Source organism: Chionomys nivalis, chromosome 10 (genome assembly GCF_950005125.1).
Source record: "Chionomys nivalis chromosome 10, mChiNiv1.1, whole genome shotgun sequence".
In the NCBI taxonomy this organism is placed as follows: Eukaryota; Metazoa; Chordata; class Mammalia; order Rodentia; family Cricetidae; genus Chionomys; species Chionomys nivalis.
Window position 1 is genome coordinate 11,491,600 of NC_080095.1, and position 5,310 is coordinate 11,496,909.

Here is a 5,310-nt window from a genome sequence, read left to right on the forward strand (position 1 = left end):
TGTTTGTTGACACACAGCTCTTTTTGCAGTCTTGGAGAACTGTAATCATAGTTTAGATCCCTGTCACTGGTTCTGTTATGGCAAGAACCTAAGTGTAGAGCTATTTCACAGCTCCATTAACATTGTTTTTTATATTTAGGATATACTCTGATAGCAACAAAATGCAGATGATCACACAAGGCAGAAGTGATTCTGTGATGATCAGCGTAAGATCTCGGAGAAGCTGAACAACATGAAGACTGTAAATCCTAGACTCAGGGCATCTCATAACCACATGTATGTTTTGAGGACCCTGTGACCTTTGCTTTTCTCCATGATCATTACAGCATCCATACAGAAGCATATATACATAATTAAAAATAAAGCATTTATTTAAAAGTTTCTCATTAATTTCTGGGAGTTAGTTTAATGGGAGAATTCTGGTTTAGTGTATATGAAACTTTGATCAAAAAGTACCATTTCAATTATGCATTCCTCATTTTCATGAATAAATACTGTGAATAAACAAATACTATTAAAAGTTAGGACATTTTTTTTTCTCATCAACAGAACAGACTCATTTTTCTTCTCAGAAACAACCCTCTTCTATCACTCATCTGAGGTTTGATTCCACAGGACAACATAGAGCTCAAGGAACACAGGACCACTTGGAGTGAGATCAAACGAGAAAGTGTGCAAGATACTTCAGTATTATCAGGGTATATTGGGAATGAGCTTGATGTTTTGCTTTTAAGTAGAATGAATGACATAGGCTGAAAAGCAATATTTTGAAATAACTTAAGATTTTAGCATACATATATCTATTTGTCCAATGTGTGTGTTTTTGTGTAGGTTTATCTCTGTTGTTATATGTCAGTTTGTCTGTGTCTATGTCTTGGAGTAGGCACGTTTACTTTAGAGAGGCATATTTTCTCATACTGTGTTAAAAGTTTATCTTGCAGAGGTTACCACAGCATCTTCTGTCCACAGATCCCTTCTCAGGTGTCAGGTATCCTGGGAAACTGGGATTTGGAGTTTGATTTCAGGGTCAGGACCTCCCTTTCCATTATAAAGGCTCTAAACACAGTCCAGCTCCACTTCCTGCCTAAGGGCCAAAGTTACATTCAGAACACCAGTGGCTGAGAACCCAGCTCAGCAGACCCGTCCTTCCTCATTTCAGTGGGTGGCAGACACCATGTTGCTCATTGCCACAGTCCACTCTTAAATTTACCTTTTAATTCAGCTGTTTGGTCTTCAACCTGAATAATAAGATTGCAGCAAATGCTATGAATCTTTACAGTAGGTAATAATGTCATCATTTCATGTAGTCAGATTCTGGATAGAAGCCACAAGCTGGGAATGAAGTCTCTCTCTCTCTCTCTCTCTCTCTCTCTCTCTCTCTCTCTCTCTCTCTCTCTCTGCTCTTCTTCTTCTTCTTCTTCTTCTTCTTCTTCTTCTTCTTCTTCTTCTTCTTCTTCTTCTTCTTCTTCTTCTCCTTCTTCTCCTTCTTCTCCTTCTCCTCCTTCTCCTCCTCCTCCTCCTCCTCCTCCTCCTCCTCCTCCTCCTCCTCCTCCTCCTCCTCTTCTTCTTCTTCTTCTTCTTCTTCTTCTTCTTCTTCTTCTTCTTCTTCTTCTTCTTCCTTCTTCTTCTTCTTCTTCTTCTTCTTCTTCTTCTTCTTCTTCTTCTTCTTCTTCTTCTTCTTCTTCTTCTTCTTCTTCTTCTTCTTCTTCCTTTGTCCTTCATACCCTACCTTCTGGAGATTGATGCACAGAATATTGATCCTACAATTTTCTGCTCTCTTATATACAGGCATAAGTGCAGACATCAAGAAGAACTTGGGGAGGCTAGTGTTTGTCTTAGAATTGGATAACCCAATTCTGTAATAAAAATGTAATTTTCTTTAGGAAAATGTGATATTTTAATAGATAGGAGGGCTGAATCTATAGTTCTGAGTTATAGTGCTTGCTTTTTATGTGCAAGGTGTAAATACAAGAACTTAGCCCAATTTAAAAAGAAAAAGATCAGAAATCCATACAGAACAAGTATCATTTCTCACATTAATAAACTTAAAATATGTAATCTTTTGGCTGGAAAAGGAATGGCAATGTCTAGTGTAAGAAGGACAGTTGGAAGTTTTGTAGAAGGAAAAGTTTACACTGAGTCATAAGAGTCCTGTTTTTGCTTCCTGTAATAATAAGCAAGTCAGTCTAGGTCTACAGTTTCCATGACTTGCTTCTAAACAGTTGTAAAGTTCAACATAGGGGAAAGGAAATGTTTGAATGAATGAAAACACTAATTGTCACAGTGTATGTTTGAACATGGTTGCAGATGTCACAAGTTGATCCTGGGTGTATTCCTTAGTTGTTGAGAGAGGGTCTCACACTGAACCTGGAGCCCAGAGGTTCAGATAGAATGATGGCATGGCAAATCCCAGAGAGTTTCCTGTTACCATCTCCCCAGTGTTGGGAATGCAGGATAAAGCATCACACTCAGCTTCATAGTGAAGTGCTGAGAATGCAACTGAGGTACTCATACAGGGAGGCGGGCTCCTTAACCCTGAGCTATCCATCAGTCCCATATTTTGTTGCTATACATTATATACACTAATAAAAACATTCAAAACTATAAAACAAACAAGTATTATAAGATGACTTTTCTAAAATAAAATATGTTGTTAATTATTGATTTTTAAACCATTTATTTTATGTATGAAAATGAAAGCCATGAGGCTAACCCCTTAATCACCATAATACTCTGCCAGGTATGGAGCTGGACAAGTTGGGAAAGAAGAAGGACATAAGAAGGAAGGAAATAATGGTCAGAAATTTTTCTATTAAAAATGCTTCAAATTTTTACAAAATCTATATGAGATGGTCAAAAAATGTAGTTCACATTTTTAACCCAGTTGTCAGGGAGACAGTAGCAAGAAAATCTTTCATGGTTCAATATCAGCTTGGTCTACAAAGTGAGTTCACTCCAACCAAAGGGGTCATGTCAAAACACAGAATGAAAGAAATTCAGTCCCTCTGCTGCAAGTACGTGTTTCTACATGTGGATGTGATGATGATGATGATGATGATGACGATGATGTGTGTGTGTGTGTGTGTTTTGGTGTATGGCTGTATCTAAAAGTGTAACTGTGTGTGTGTGACCATGGTAGCAGTTGGGTAGACTTTAGCCATCCCCACATCCAACCATTCATTATTTCATTACAACAATTTTAAATTGTCCCCATCTGTTATCTACTGATATGGTCAACACCATGACCAAAAGCAGAGCAGCAGCAACAAAGGTTGTTTCATTTGTAGTCTTTTATGGCCTGAGCACAACATTGTCTTATAAATATGTAAAACTTAGAAAATTCCAAGGTGCTCCAGACACAAGAAAGGAGTTCTGCTAACCTCTCCAGGCAGGCATGACCCTATCCAAGATTCCATATTATGGAGAAGCCATGTCTAGTCCAGAGACTGGGAAAGACAGAGGTCCTATATAGAAACACAACAGCTTGTGGTTCTTTTAAATTACATAGATATGCTGAGGAGATACAACAGTGTGGAAACACAGCATGTTCTGAGCACCTGCGTGAAAGAGAACTAAGTGAAGTGTGGTGAATCCTTAGCAAGGAAAAGGTGCACATAAAGGTTCTTTACTATGTCAGTCTCTGTAACTATTGTCATTGTCTTTGATGCCTTATATCTGTTTTGAGCACTGTGTTCCTCCAAGGGTCCAACTCCAGAGCTTGCTACAGGAGGAAGATATGCAAATAAGGCTTCTCTGTGCCCATGAAAACCAGCCCTGCCCTGAGCCTGCAACTCTGGCAGAGGAGCACAGTCCTGGATTCCCTAGTCCTCCCATTCAGTGATCAGCACTGAGCAAAGTTCACTTACCATGGACTTGTGGCTTGTTTGGCTTTTCCTTGGTGTTATTTTAAGTGGTAATTAATGGAGAGGAGACGCTGTCTGTGTGTTGTGTGGACATGAGAAAGAAAAAATAGCTTCAGTGACAGTCTTCTAACCAGCATTCTCTGTGTTTTCAGGTGGTCAGTGTGAGGTGCAGCTGGAGGAGTCTGGAGGAGGCTTAGTGAAACCCGGAAAGTCCCTGAAAATCTCCTGTGCAGCCTCTGGATTCACCTTCAGTGATTATTACATGAACTAGATCCGCCAGACTCCAGGGAAAGGCCTGGAATGGGTCTCATATATTAGTGGTGATAGTAGCGACATCAAATATGCCGACGCTGTGAAAGGCCGATTCACCATCTCCAGAGACAATGCCAAGAACACCCTGTACCTGGAAATGAGCAGTCTGAGGCCTGAGGACACAGCCATGTACTACTGCACCAGATTCACAGTGATGCAAATTTACTGTGAGATCAGACACAAACCTCCCTGCAGGGAGTTTATGACCAGCAGGGGGCGCAGAGAGCAACCAGAGATCTGGGTCAGGTAAGAGCCTATCCAGAGATCCATAAAAGACTGGATTCCTTCTAAAATTCTTTGTTTAGAGACAGAGACCCACATTCGAGCACTGGACTGAAATCCCAAGGCCCAAATGAGGAGCAGAAGGAGAGAGAGCACGAGCAAGGAACTCAGGACCGCGAGGGGTGCACCCACACACTGAGACAATTGGGATGTTCTATCGGGAACTCACCAAGGCCAGCTGGACTGGGTCTAAAAAAAAGCATGGGATAAAACCAGACTCGCTGAACATAGAAGACAATGAGGACTGCTGAGAAGTCAAGAACAATGGCAATGGGTTTTGATCCTACTGCATGTACTGGCTTCGTGGGAGCCTAGGCTGTTTGGATGCTCACCTTACTAGACCTGGAAGGAGGTGGGAGATCCTTGGACTTCCCACAAGGCAGGGAACCCTGACTGCTCTTTGGGCTGCTGAGGGAGAGGGGTCGATTGGGGGAGGGGAAAGGAAATGGGAGGCGGTGGTGGGGAGGAGGCAGAAATCTATAATAAATAAATAAAATAAAATAAAATAAAATAAAAAGACTGGATTCCTCTGTGTCTGGGCTGACTTTCCAAATCACGCTTAGGAATTCTCTCTACAGGTATAATCTATTGTAATCCTTGAAGTGTAAAAACTTTTATTCTGATATATGTTTTCCATTGTGATGTGCTATAATTTTTTTGTTTTGTTTGTCTCACTTGCTCTTATTCTCTCACTCACTTCCTGTTTGTGTTTGTTGGGATGTGGGACTGTGTCTGTCAGTGTGTCTCTCTGTAATTTTACTCTTGTGTGTATTAGTTAGTATTTATATATAAGTTTAATTCCATACACGGTGATATGAAATGTTTCTCTCAATCAGTCTACACCATATGTTTG

The 5,310-nt window shown here is 40.5% G+C and overlaps 1 pseudogene; it reads left to right on the forward strand.

Annotated features, from left to right (window-relative positions):
- Nucleotides 1-3,867: 3,867 nt before the first annotated feature.
- LOC130882849 (immunoglobulin heavy variable 3-11-like) lies at nt 3,868-4,425 on the forward strand (annotated as a pseudogene).
- The last annotated feature ends 885 nt before the right edge of the window (nt 4,426-5,310 follow it).